Raw genomic sequence first — 14,574 nt, 5'->3', positions numbered from 1 at the left:
TATCGTGATATGTATCGTATCATGACATTAGTATCGAATTTTCATAATTTCACATTTAAGTCATAATTGTGACTTTTCATCTCAAATGATTTAGTATGTCATCATTTGATGTCATTATGACAAAAAGTAAAAATTATAATTCATAATTTCACTTTTCATGTCAATTTTTTACTTAGTATGTCATAATTACGACTTTTAAACATAAATATGATTTAATATGTCATAATTTTTTACTTTTCATCTAATAAATTATTTAGTATGTCATAATTTGACGTCATTATGACAAAAAAGTAAAAAAATTATGATAGTCATACAAATTTTCATAATTTCACATTTAAGTAGTAATTGTGACTTTTCATCTCAAATGATTTAGTATGTCATCATTTGATGTCATTATGACAAAAAGTAAAAATTATAATTCATAATTTCGACTTTTCATGTCATAATTTTTTACTTAGTATGTCATAATTACGATTTTTAATCTCATTAATGATTTAGTATGTCATAATTTGACGTCATTATGACAAAAAAGTAAAACAATTATGATAAGTCATAAAAATTTTCATAATTTCACATTTAAGTCATAATTTTGACTTTTCATCTCAAATGATTTAGTATGTCATCATTTGATGTCATTATGATAAAAAAGTTAAAATTATAATTCGTAATTTCGACTTTTCATGTCATAATTTTTTACTTAGTATGTCATAATTATGACTTTTCATCTCATTAATGATTTAGTATGTCATAATTTGACATCATTATGACAAAAAAGTAAAAAAATATGATAAAAAGTCATACAATTTTTCATAATTTCACATTTAAGTCATAATTCTGACTTTTCATCTCATTAATGATTTAGTATGTCATCATTTGAGGCTCCATGTCAACCTTCCGGATGGATAGTGTGTGAATTGGGATGCAGAAAGAGTGTATTTGGGCTGAAACAGTCGATGTATTTGAGTCTATGATGTTATTTTCCTAATTCACATCTTGTGTAAGTCCTGTCTGTCTGAACAAACACAATATCAAAGACATTTTTCTGCTCCCCACATTTTATTAGGAAACCGTTTAATAGCAAAAGAAAAGAGAAAAGCCCAAGTCAACTTTAAAGGTTTCAGAATAGATTCATTAGAGAAGAACATTAGCCTTTGTTTGCGTGTGTTTAATGTGCACAGATGGACCCTTGAGCTGATTCTCTTTAACCATCAAAGACTAAAGATGAGCTTCAGTCTGAAATCAGCCTCATAACATCAGTGGAATCATCATCATCAGTCTTCAGATCACATGACCCTTCACTCATCACTCTCATATGAGCAGAAACATTTATGATTATGATCAGTGTTGAGAACAGTTGTGCTGCTTTAGATTTTTTCTAAATTATTCAGCTAAGACTTGATCAGAAAGTGACAGTAAAGACATTTATAATGTTACAAAAGATTATATTTCACATAAATGCTGAACTTTTGAACTTTCTGTTCATCAAAGAATCCTGAGGAATAAAATGTATCAGTTTCCACAAAAATATGAACATTGATCATAATCATAAATGTTTCTTGAGCATCAAATCATCCATCCATCCATCCCCCAATCCATCCATCCGTCCATCCATCCATCCAATCATTTCATCCATCAATCCGTCCATCCATCCTCCCATCCTCCCTTCCATCCATCCATCCACCAATCCATCCATCCATCCATCATCCATCCATCCATCTTATCATTTCATCCATCCATCCATTCGTCCATCCATCCACCAATCAATCCATCCGTCCATCCATCCATCCAATAATTTCATCCATCAATCCGTCCATCCATCCAATAATTTCATCCATCAATCCGTCCATCCATCCAATCATTTCATCCATCAATCCGTCCATCCATCATCCCCCAATCAATCCATCCATCCATCCATCCATCCATCTTATCATTTCATCCATCAATCCATCCATCCATCCATCCATCCATCCATCTTATCATTTTATCCATCAATCCGTCCATCCATCCATCCACCAATCAATCCATCTGTCCGTCCATCCATCCATCCATCCAATCATTTCATCCATCAATCCATCCATCCATCCATCCATCCATCCATCCATCTTATCATTTTATCCATCAATCCGTCCATCCATCCATCCACCAATCAATCCATCTGTCCGTCCATCCATCCATCCATCCAATCATTTCATCCATCAATCCGTCCATCCATCATCCCCCAATCAATCTATCCATCCATCCATCCATCCATCCATCCATCTTATCATTTCATCCATCAATCCATCCGTCCATCCATTCGTCCATCCATCCATCTTATCATTTTATCCATCAATCCGTCCATCCATCCATCCACCAATCAATCCATCTGTCCGTCCATCCATCCATCCATCCAATCATTTCATCCATCAATCCGTCCATCCATCCATCCCCCAATCAATCCATCCATCCATCCTCCCATCCATCCATCCATCCACCAATCAATCCATCCGTCCATCCATCCATCCATCCATCCATCCATCTTATCATTTCATCCATCAATCCGTCCATCCATCCAATAATTTCATCCATCAATCCGTCCATCCATCCAATCATTTCATCCATCAATCCGTCCATCCATCATCCCCCAATCAATCCATCCATCCATCCATCCATCTTATCATTTCATCCATCAATCCATCCATCCATCCATCCATCCATCCATCCATCCATCCACCAATCAATCCATCCATCCATTCATCCATCCATCCATCCACCAATCAATCCATCCGTCCATCCATTCGTCCATCCATCCATCTTATCATTTTATCCATCAATCCGTCCATCCATCCATCCACCAATCAATCCATCTGTCCGTCCATCCATCCATCCAATCATTTCATCCATCAATCCGTCCATCCATCCATCCCCCAATCAATCCATCCATCCATCCTCCCATCCATCCATCCATCCACCAATCAATCCATCCGTCCATCCATCCATCCATCCATCCATCCATCCATCCATCCATCTTATCATTTCATCCATCAATCCATCCATCCATCCATTCGTCCATCCATCCATCCACCAATCAATCCATCCATCCATCCAATCATTTCATCCATCAATCCGTCCATCCATCCATCCCCCAATCAATCCATCCATCCATCCTCCCATCCATCCATCCATCCACCAATCAATCCATCCGTCCATCCATCCATCCATCCATCCATCCATCCAATCATTTCATCCATCAATCCATCCATCCATCCATCCATCCCCCAATCAATCCATCCATCCCCCAATCAATCCATTCATCCATCCATCCAATCATTTCATCCATCAATCCGTCCATCCATCCATCCATCCAATCATTTCATCCATCAATCCGTCCATCCATCCATCCATCCACCAATCAATCCATCCATCCATCCATCTTATCATTTCATCCATCAATCCATTCATCCATCCATTCGTCCATCCATCCACCAATCAATCCATCCATCCATCCATCCATTCGTCCATCCATCCACCAATCAATCCATCCGTCCATCCATCCATCCAATCATTTCATCCATCAATCCGTCCATCCATCCATCCCCCAATCAATCCATCCGTCCATCCATCCAATCATTTCATCCATCAATCCATCCATCCATCATCCCCCAATCAATCCATCCATCCATCCATCCATCCATCCACCAATCAATCCATCCATCCATCCATCTTATCATTTCATCCATCAATCCATCCATCCATCCATCCATTCGTCCATCCATCCATCCATCCATCCACCAATCAATCCATCCATTCGTCCATCCATCCATCCATCCATCCATCCATCCATCCATCCATCCATCCATCCATCCATCCATCCACCAATCAATCCATCCATCCATCCATCCATTCGTCCATCCTTCCATCTTATCATTTTATCCATCAATCCGTCCATCCATCCATCCATCCATCCACCAATCAATCATCTGTCCATCCATTCGTCCATCCTCCCATCCATCCATCCATCCATCCATCCATCCCCCAATCAATCCATCCGTCCATCCATCAATCCAATCATTTCATCCATCAATCCGTCCATCCATCCATCCCCCAATCAATCCATCCATCCATCCACCAATCAATCCATCCGTCCATCCATCCATCCATCCATCCATCCATCCATCCATCCATCCATCTTATCATTTCATCCATCAATCCATCCATCCATCCATCCATCCACCAATCAATCCATCCATCCATCCATCCATTCGTCCATCCATCCATCCATCCACCAATCAATCCATCCGTCCATCCATTCGTCCATCCATCCATCTTATCATTTTATCCATCAATCCGTCCATCCATCCATCCATCCATCCATCCATCCATCCACCAATCAATCCATCCATCCATCCATCCATTCGTCCATCCATCCATCCATCCACCAATCAATCCATCCGTCCATCCATTCGTCCATCCATCCATCTTATCATTTTATCCATCAATCCGTCCATCCATCCATCCATCCATCCATCCATCCCCCAATCAATCCATCCGTCCATCCATCAATCCAATCATTTCATCCATCAATCCGTCCATCCATCCATCCCCCAATCAATCCATCCATCCATCCATCCACCAATCAATCCATCCGTCCATCCATCCATCCATCCATCCATCCATCCATCCATCCATCCATCCATCCATCTTATCATTTCATCCATCAATCCATCCATCCATCCATCCACCAATCAATCCATCCATCCATCCATCCATTCGTCCATCCATCCACCAATCAATCCATCCGTCCATCCATTCATTCATCCATCTTATCATTTCATCCATCAATCCGTCCATCCATCCACCAATCAATCCATCCGTCCATCCATCCATCAATCCACCAATCAATCCATCCATCCATCCATCCATTCGTCCATCCATCCACCAATCAATCCATCCGTCCATCCATTCATTCATCCATCTTATCATTTTATCCATCAATCCGTCCATCCATCCACCAATCAATCCATCCGTCCATCCATCCATCAATCCATCTTATCATTTCATCCATCAATCCGTCCATCCATCTATTCGTCCATCAATCCATCCATCCACCAATCAATCCGTCCATTCATCCATCCATCCACCAATCAATCCATCCATCCATCCATCCATCCATTCTTCCATCCATCTTATCATTTCATCCATCAATCCGTCCATCCATCCATCCATCCTCCCGTCCATCCTCCCATCCATCCATCCATCCCCCAATCAATCCATCCATCCATCCATCCTCCCATCCATCCACCAATCAATCCATCCGTCCGTCCATCCATCCTTCTTATCATTTCATCCATCAATCCGTCCATCCATCCATTCGTCCATCCATCCATCCATCCATCCACCAATCAATCCATCCATCCATCCATTCGTCCATCCATCCATCCACCAATCAATCCATCCATCCATCCATTCGTCCATCCATCCATCCACCAATCAATCCATCCATCCATTCGTCCATCCATCCATCTTATCATTTTATCCATCAATCCGTCCACCCATCCATCCATCCATCCATCCATCCAATCGTTCCATCCATCCATCCATCCTCCCATCATCCATCCATCCATTCATCCATCCGTCCATCGTATCCATCCATCTGTCCATCCACTGTTCCCACAAAGTTGGGAGCATGAAATTGTCCAAAATGTCTTGGTGAAGCATTAAGAGTTCCTTTCACTGGAACTAACCCCTGAAAAACAAGCCCACCCCATAATCCCCCCCTCCACCAAACTTTACACTTGGCACAATGCAGTCAGGCAAGTCCCGTTTGGCAACCGCCAAACCCAGACTTGTCCATGGGATTGTCAGACAGAGAAGTGTAATTGGTCACTCAGAGAACACGTCTCCACTGCTCTAGAGTCCAGTGGCGGCACGCTTTACCCCACTGCTTAGGTGATGTAAGGCTTGGATGAGCTGCTCGGCCATGGAAACCCATTCCATGAAGCTCTACACACTGTTCTTGAGCTCATCTGAAGGCCACAGAAGTTTGGAGGTCTGGAGCTCTTGACTGAAAGTTGGCGACTTCTGTGACCCTCAGCATGTGCTGACCCCGCTCTGAGACCCTCAGCATGCGCTGACCCCGCTCTGAGACCCTCAGCATGTGCTGACCCCACTCTGTGACCCTCAGCATGAGCTGACCCCGCTCTGAGACCCTCAGCATGTGCTGACCCCGCTCTGTGACCCTCAGCATGAGCTGACCCCGCTCTGTGACCCTCAGCATGAGCTGACCCCGCTCTGTGACCCTCAGCATGTGCTGACCCCGCTCTGTGACCCTCAGCATGCGCTGACCCCGCTCTGTGACCCTCAGCATGCGCTGACCCCGCTCTGAGACCCTCAGCATGTGCTGACCCCGCTCTGTGACCCTCAGCATGAGCTGACCCCGCTCTGTGACCCTCAGCATGAGCTGACCCCGCTCTGTGACCCTCAGCATGTGCTGACCCCGCTCTGTGACCCTCAGCATGTGCTGACCCCGCTCTGTGACCCTCAGCATGTGCTGACCCCGCTCTGAGACCCTCAGCATGAGCTGACCCCGCTCTGAGACCCTCAGCATGTGCTGACCCCGCTCTTTGTGGCTGAGTTGCTGTTGTTCCCAATCGCTTCCACTTTGTTATAGTCCCACTAACAGTTGAGTGTGGAATGTGGCTAATTCGTACATATTTGACGAGTTGACAAATTCGTATGAATTCTTACGAATTACCTACCTTAAACCCCGCCCCTAAAACTACCGGTCACTGGGGTTTAGACAAAACGTACAAATTTGTACAAATTAGCCACCTCGTAAAATATGTACGAATTGGTCGTGAGATAGCGTTGGTCTGGCAAGGGGATAGTACGGCGCTAGCCTGACGTCGTCATACTCAGTTCTAGTCAGAATTTGAGTCTGATCTGCTCCGTTGGGCTGTGGTTATGGGGCGTGTTTCAACCGAACCAGGAAAGACCTCAATTGGATAGACCTACAACCAATCAGAGCAACAGAGCGACGCATAACATTAGTTGTCAAATGTCAACAGAACTCAAGGCACTGTGTTGCCAATGTTACGGGTTTCAAATAGCGAAACTGGAGCAACAAATGATTTTTTCTTTTTTTCTTCTTCTGTGGTTCACTATTCTCCGCTCTCCTAGATGATAGCCCTGGAAAACAGGATCATATAATCAGTGAGTGAAAGAACGAACCGCCATCTTCATCTCCATATCTCTGTATCTTTATTACAAATTTCTCAAATCATGGTATGAAACAATAACATTCCCTTAGAGTAAACATGTTCCAGTTTCAGAGTCCATATGTTAATTTCAGTTTAAACACCTCACCTACGGTTTTCTTCCTTTACTCTCCACATATCAGTGGATGACATATTCCACACTCACATTTACAAAAATAATCATGTCTTTACAAAAATCAACATCACTCTTTCTTTAAAGTGCAGAAATATCACAAGAATAAATCATATTTTAATCTATGTATTTATATGTATATATATCTACACAATTATTTGTTTCCTTTTTAACTCCAGATATCCACCATAATACTAATGTAATAATGTGAATCGTAAGCCCTCTTTGGCTGTAAATGAATATTCAATTGACTGTACATGAGTCACAACATGAATCATACTCATAGGGAAAACTGTTCAACTTATAACACATTGTTAAACACAGACCAGACACCTAACTGCTTCTGTATAACTTTAGTAATAACTCCCCTTTAAGTTTTAAACCACATACCCCTCTTCTCTTAACATTTACAATAGTTTATAACCTGCCAGGATACTCTAAAAACACTAAATAAAGCATTACCAGGGAGTCAGGGCACCAGTTCACAGATTCACACATTCAGCCATATTATACATCTGTTCTACAGCCGCTAGCGCCATTGTTTTCAAACCCCTTTTTCCCGCGATTACAAACGCGGCTCTTTAACTCGGCTTCACACATCCAAAATTCCCCAATCAACTCATCACAGTTTCAATACATCACATACACATCCGGAGGAATCAGTTCTTGACATTGTTTTTACTGAGTACGAACCTGGAAAACAGGATCATATAATCAGTGAGTGAAAGAACGAACCGCCATCTTCATCTCCATATCTCTGTATGAGAGAAGACGGAAAGCGTTCATCACCTAGGCAACGCAGTGCAACGCTACCTGCACTTTGGTTCCACTTCTTTGGTTCCCCCCCCCAACATTAGTATTGAAATCCACAAAGAAAATTGCAGTTTTAAGAAACGCTGCGTGTTATCACATAAACACATATATTATGAACACTAAACTGTGTTACCACATAAGGGTGTATCACACCAAGTCCGCAGGTTGAAATGACCCCAATTATGTGACATACAGACCCAGGAATGCGAATTTTAGCTGCCAGCCCTGCCAAAATAACATATTTTACCCCCAAATGCCTTTTTTTCCGGAGAACCCCCCCCCTCCGTAAAGCTATTGGGCTTGTGTTTGGCTAGTTTTGAGGAACGTTAGCAATTGGGTGGGTTTTGTTGTATAAACTTGGCAACCCTGTACCTGCACGCACACTGGAATAAGTTACGTTAGAAGAAAAAGTTGAGTGTAAACGATCTTTGCTGGTGTTGTAAAAAAAAAAAGGATACACAGAGTACTGACCAACACCATCATCATTTCTGAGAGAGATAGTAAAGGTGAATGCATATACGAACAAGTTCTCCGTTTAGGATTAGAACAAATTCAACCCAAGCGCCTTTGATGACGTGATGATGACGTTACTGTTGATCATCTGTCAATCATCGTCTAAAGCCCGCCCTGATGATTTCAATGGTCCGAACAGTTTCTGTTCGGGCATAATTACTTCTCTACCGATCAAGTCCAGACCGAACTGCCCGAGTAAAAATGTTGTGGGCGGGGCTAAGTTCGGCTGGCATCCAGGCTAGTACGGCGCACTACTCAGTACAAAACACATTTTTGACGTACTATTCTTTGATAACATGATATAAATATTAACGATCAAGCAGAGAGAATATGACACCAGCGCAAAAACAGTGTGTGTGACTCACCAAAAAGCCTTAAATGCTTCATAAATGTCCAGTCATACGAGAGCAGCGCTAATGTCATTTAGGCTGTGTGTCTAATGTAATTTACTTGCTATTTATTTAGCTTGTTATCAGAAATAATCGACTCTAGAGGTGATTATTCTGGCTGCGTTTACACTCGGCATTAACATGTGATCATCAGCCAATCAGGACACAGCGAGTTTACATTTGTTCACATCAAGCGGTCTCCGTCTGGAGAACTGATCGCATTTATGTTTCACGCAAAATATTTCAATGTGCCTTTATCACGCAAAACAACTTTGGCTTTGTCCTCTATTAATGCCCATAGAGCACAGGATTTTTTGTGATGCATTCATATACAACCAATCTCAAACTTAAAAAGTTAACTTTCCCAACATTAATCTTATGTTATGAAACAAAGTAATTCGGGCTGTCAAAAGATTAATCGCGATTAATCACATCTAAAATAAAAGTTTGTGTTTACATAATATATGTGTGTGTACTCTGTTAATTATTATTTATATATAAATACACACACATTCATGTATATATTTAAGAAAAAAATATTATTTTTATATATAAAACATTATATTTATATATATTATAGATTATATAAATGTATATGCAGTATATACATGCAAATATTTCTTAAACATATACATGAATGTGTGTGTATTTATATATAAATAATAATTTACAGAGTACACACACATATATTATGTAAACACAAACTTTTATTTTGGATGCGATTAATCTTTTGACAGCCCTAATAATTACATAATAATAGTCATAATTTAAGTAAATTAATTAAAAAAAATTGAATTTCAGAATTGTCAAAAAAGTGATTAGTGGTTCAGAATGACTGCTTAAAGGGACAGTTCACCCAAAAATGAAAATTCTGTCATCATTTACTCACCCTCAAGTTGTTCCAAACATATTTCTTTATGTTGAACATATAGGAAGATTTATTCCTACTATGGAAGTCAATGATGCCCTAAAGCAGCCTGGGTACAAACTTTCTGCAGAATATGTTCTTTTGTGTTGAGCAGAAGAAAGAAACTCATACAGGTTTAAAACATCATGAGGGAGAGTAAATGATGACAGAATGTTTTAGTTTTGAGTGGATAGTTCACCCAAAGACAAAAAAGTGAATTTCCATCTCTGCTGCTAGCGCTTGATTTACGCACCTGTGGCTATGATGGGATGGAACACCTGAACTCAGTGATCTGGAGGAGCGTCTCAATACTAGCGGCCACAAAGAAAACAATGTTCCCAACATTTATCAGATTTAAATATGGATTCAAAGTCTTTTCCATGACATTCTTCAGGAGAAAACAAAACAAATAAGCATCAAAAGGGTCAGTATTTTGTCTAATATGAATTTCTTTTTATTATATAAAATTATATTTTATTTATAATACACAATTTCTTCTTATATTAACAATGCTATTACAGTACATTGCAATAATCATGTCCCAGATGAACACTTTTACAGGAATGTCTCCCTCTGCTGGACACAAGCAAATCCTGTTCATTCTGGAAATCCTCAGACTCAAAGCATCATTTTAGATCAAACAGGAAAACCCACAAAACATCCCACAATCCCTCCATTGATTTAAAGGAACACTCCACTTTTTTTGAAAATAGGCTCATTTTACGAGTGCCCTAGAGTTAAATAGTTGAGTTTTACCGTTTTTGAATCCATTCAGCCGATCTTTGTATCTGGCGGTAGCACTTTTAGCATAGCTTAGCATACATCATTGATTCTGATCAGTCCATTAGCATCTCATTCAAAAAATGACCAAAGACACTTTCAATATTTTTCCTATTTAAAACGTGACTCTTCTACAGTTACATCGTGTGCTAAGACCAACTGAAAATGAAAAGTTGTGATTTTCTACATCTATATGGCTAGAACTACTTTCTCATTCCTGCGTAATAGTGGCGGATCTTCGCGGCCGTACCATGGCAATGATATTACAGCGCTGAAAGTAGTCCAGCTAGGGAACTTTCAATGTGACCGGCACTAAGTTTGTGTAGTTGCAGAGAAAGTTTCAGGCTTGCAGCCAACAAATTGTGTTGTGGATTTATCTGTGATTAGCCATGGTTCTGTGTGTTGTGTATTTAGCTGTGATTAGCCATGGTTCTGTGTGTTGTGGCTTTAGCTGTGATTAGCCATGGTTCTGTGTGTTGTGTATTTAGCTGTGATTAGCCATGGTTCTGTGTGTTGTGGCTTTAGCTGTGATTAGCCATGGTTCTGTGTGTTGTGGATTTAGCTGTGATTAGCCATGGTTCTGTGTGTTGTGGCTTTAGCTGTGATTAGCCATGGTTCTGTGTGTTGTGTATTTAGCTGTGATTAGCCATGGTTCTGTGTGTTGTGGCTTTAGCTGTGATTAGCCATGGTTCTGTGTGTTGTGGATTTAGCTGTGATTAGCCATGGTTCTGTGTGTTGTGTATTTAGCTGTGATTAGCCATGGTTCTGTGTGTTGTGGATTTAGCTGTGATTAGCCATGGTTCTGTGTGTTGTGTATTTAGCTGTGATTAGCCATGGTTCTGTGTGTTGTGGCTTTAGCTGTGATTAGCCATGGTTCTGTGTGTTGTGTATTTAGCTGTGATTAGCCATGGTTCTGTGTGTTGTGGATTTAGCTGTGATTAGCCATGGTTCTGTGTGTTGTGTATTTAGCTGTGATCAGCCATGGTTCTGTGTGTTGTGGCTTTAGCTGTGATTAGCCATGGTTCTGTGTGTTGTGTATTTAGCTGTGATTAGCCATGGTTCTGTGTGTTGTGGATTTAGCTGTGATTAGCCATGGTTCTGTGTGTTGTGGCTTTAGCTGTGATTAGCCATGGTTCTGTGTGTTGTGGATTTAGCTGTGATTAGCCATGGTTCTGTGTGTTGTGTATTTAGCTGTGATCAGCCATGGTTCTGTGTGTTGTGGCTTTAGCTGTGATTAGCCATGGTTCTGTGTGTTGTGTATTTAGCTGTGATTAGCCATGGTTCTGTGTGTTGTGTATTTAGCTGTGATTAGCCATGGTTCTGTGTGTTGTGGCTTTAGCTGTGATTAGCCATGGTTCTGTGTGTTGTGTATTTAGCTGTGATTAGCCATGGTTCTGTGTGTTGTGGATTTAGCTGTGATTAGCCATGGTTCTGTGTGTTGTGTATTTAGCTGTGATTAGCCATGGTTCTGTGTGTTGTGGCTTTAGCTGTGATTAGCCATGGTTCTGTGTGTTGTGTATTTAGCTGTGATTAGCCATGGTTCTGTGTGTTGTGGATTTAGCTGTGATTAGCCATGGTTCTGTGTGTTGTGTATTTAGCTGTGATCAGCCATGGTTCTGTGTGTTGTGGATTTAGCTGTGATTAGCCATGGTTCTGTGTGTTGTGTATTTAGCTGTGATTAGCCAATGGTTCTGTGTGTTGTGTATTTAGCTGTGATTAGCCATGGTTCTGTGTGTTGTGTATTTAGCTGTGATTAGCCAATGGTTCTGTGTGTTGTGTATTTAGCTGTGATTAGCCAATGGTTCTGTGTGTTGTGGCTTTAGCTGTGATTAGCCATGGTTCTGTGTGTTGTGTATTTAGCTGTGATTAGCCATGGTTCTGTGTGTTGTGTATTTAGCTGTGATTAGCCAATGGTTCTGTGTGTTGTGTATTTAGCTGTGATTAGCCAATGGTTCTGTGTGTTGTGTATTTAGCTGTGATTAGCCAATGGTTCTGTGTGTTGTGGCTTTAGCTGTGATTAGCCAATGGTTCTGTGTGTTGTGTATTTAGCTGTGATTAGCCATGGTTCTGTGTGTTGTGTATTTAGCTGTGATTAGCCAATGGTTCTGTGTGTTGTGTATTTAGCTGTGATTAGCCAATGGTTCTGTGTGTTGTGTATTTAGCTGTGATTAGCCATGGTTCTGTGTGTTGTGTATTTAGCTGTGATTAGCCATGGTTCTGTGTGTTGTGTATTTAGCTGTGATTGGCCATGGTTCTGTGTGTTGTGGATTTAGCTGTGATTAGCCATGGTTCTGTGTGTTGTGGATTTAGCTGTGATTAGCCAATGGTTCTGTGTGTTGTGGATTTAGCTGTGATTAGCCATGGTTCTGTGTGTTGTGGATTTAGCTGTGATTAGCCATGGTTCTGTGTGTTGTGGATTTAGCTGTGATTAGCCATGGTTCTGTGTGTTGTGGATTTAGCTGTGATTAGCCATGGTTCTGTGTGTTGTGGATTTAGCTGTGATTAGCCATGGTTCTGTGTGTTGTGGCTTTAACTGTGATTAGCCATGGTTCTGTGTGTTGTGGATTTAGCTGTGATTGGCCATGGTTCTGTGTGTTGTGGCTTTAACTGTGATTAGCCATGGTTCTGTGTGTTGTGGATTTAGCTGTGATTAGCCATGGTTCTGTGTGTTGTGGCTTTAGCTGTGATTAGCCAATGGTTCTGTGTGTTGTGGCTTTAGCTGTGATTAGCCATGGTTCTGTGTGTTGTGGCTTTAGCTGTGATTAGCCATGGTTCTGTGTGTTGTGTCTTTAGCTGTGATTAGCCATGGTTCTGTGTGTTGTGGCTTTAGCTGTGATTAGCCAATGGTTCTGTGTGTTGTGGATTTTAGCTGTGATTAGCCATGGTTCTGTGTGTTGTGGCTTTAGCTGTGATTAGCCATGGTTCTGTGTGTTGTGTATTTAGCTGTGATTAGCCATGGTTCTGTGTGTTGTGGATTTAGCTGTGATTAGCCATGGTTCTGTGTGTTGTGGATTTAGCTGTGATTAGCCATGGTTCTGTGTGTTGTGGCTTTAGCTGTGATTAGCCAATGGTTCTGTGTGTTGTGTATTTAGCTGTGATTAGCCAATGGTTCTGTGTGTTGTGTATTTAGCTGTGATTAGCCATGGTTCTGTGTGTTGTGGCTTTAGCTGTGATTAGCCATGGTTCAGTGTGTTGTGGCTTTAGCTGTGATTAGCCAATGGTTCTGTGTGTTGTGGCTTTAGCTGTGATTAGCCAATGGTTCTGTGTGTTGTGGCTTTAGCTGTGATTAGCCATGGTTCAGTGTGTTGTGGCTTTAGCTGTGATTAGCCAATGGTTCTGTGTGTTGTGGCTTTAGCTGTGATTAGCCAATGGTTCTGTGTGTTGTGGATTTAGCTGTGATTAGCCAATGGTTCTGTGTGTTGTGGCTTTAGCTGTGATTAGCCAATGGTTCTGTGTGTTGTGGCTTTAGCTGTGATTAGCCAATGGTTCTGTGTGTTGTGGCTTTAGCTGTGATTAGCCATGGTTCTGTGTGTTGTGGCTTTAGCTGTGATTAGCCAATGGTTCTGTGTGTTGTGGCTTTAGCTGTGATTAGCCATGGTTCAGTGTGTTGTGGCTTTAGCTGTGATTAGCCATGGTTCAGTGTGTTGTGGCTTTAGCTGTGATTAGCCATGGTTCTGTGTGTTGTGGATTTAGCTGTGATTAGCCATGGTTCTGTGTGTTGTAAAGGGCTGTGATAGTAAGTCGAAGGTGTAACTACCACCATGTTTCACAGAATACCAACCAATCATTGCGCCGCTGCAGCCA

This window comes from Gobio gobio (genome assembly GCF_949357685.1).
Source record: "Gobio gobio genome assembly, chromosome: 7".
Classification (NCBI taxonomy): Eukaryota; Metazoa; Chordata; class Actinopteri; order Cypriniformes; family Gobionidae; genus Gobio; species Gobio gobio.
This window is presented reverse-complemented; position numbering follows the sequence as displayed.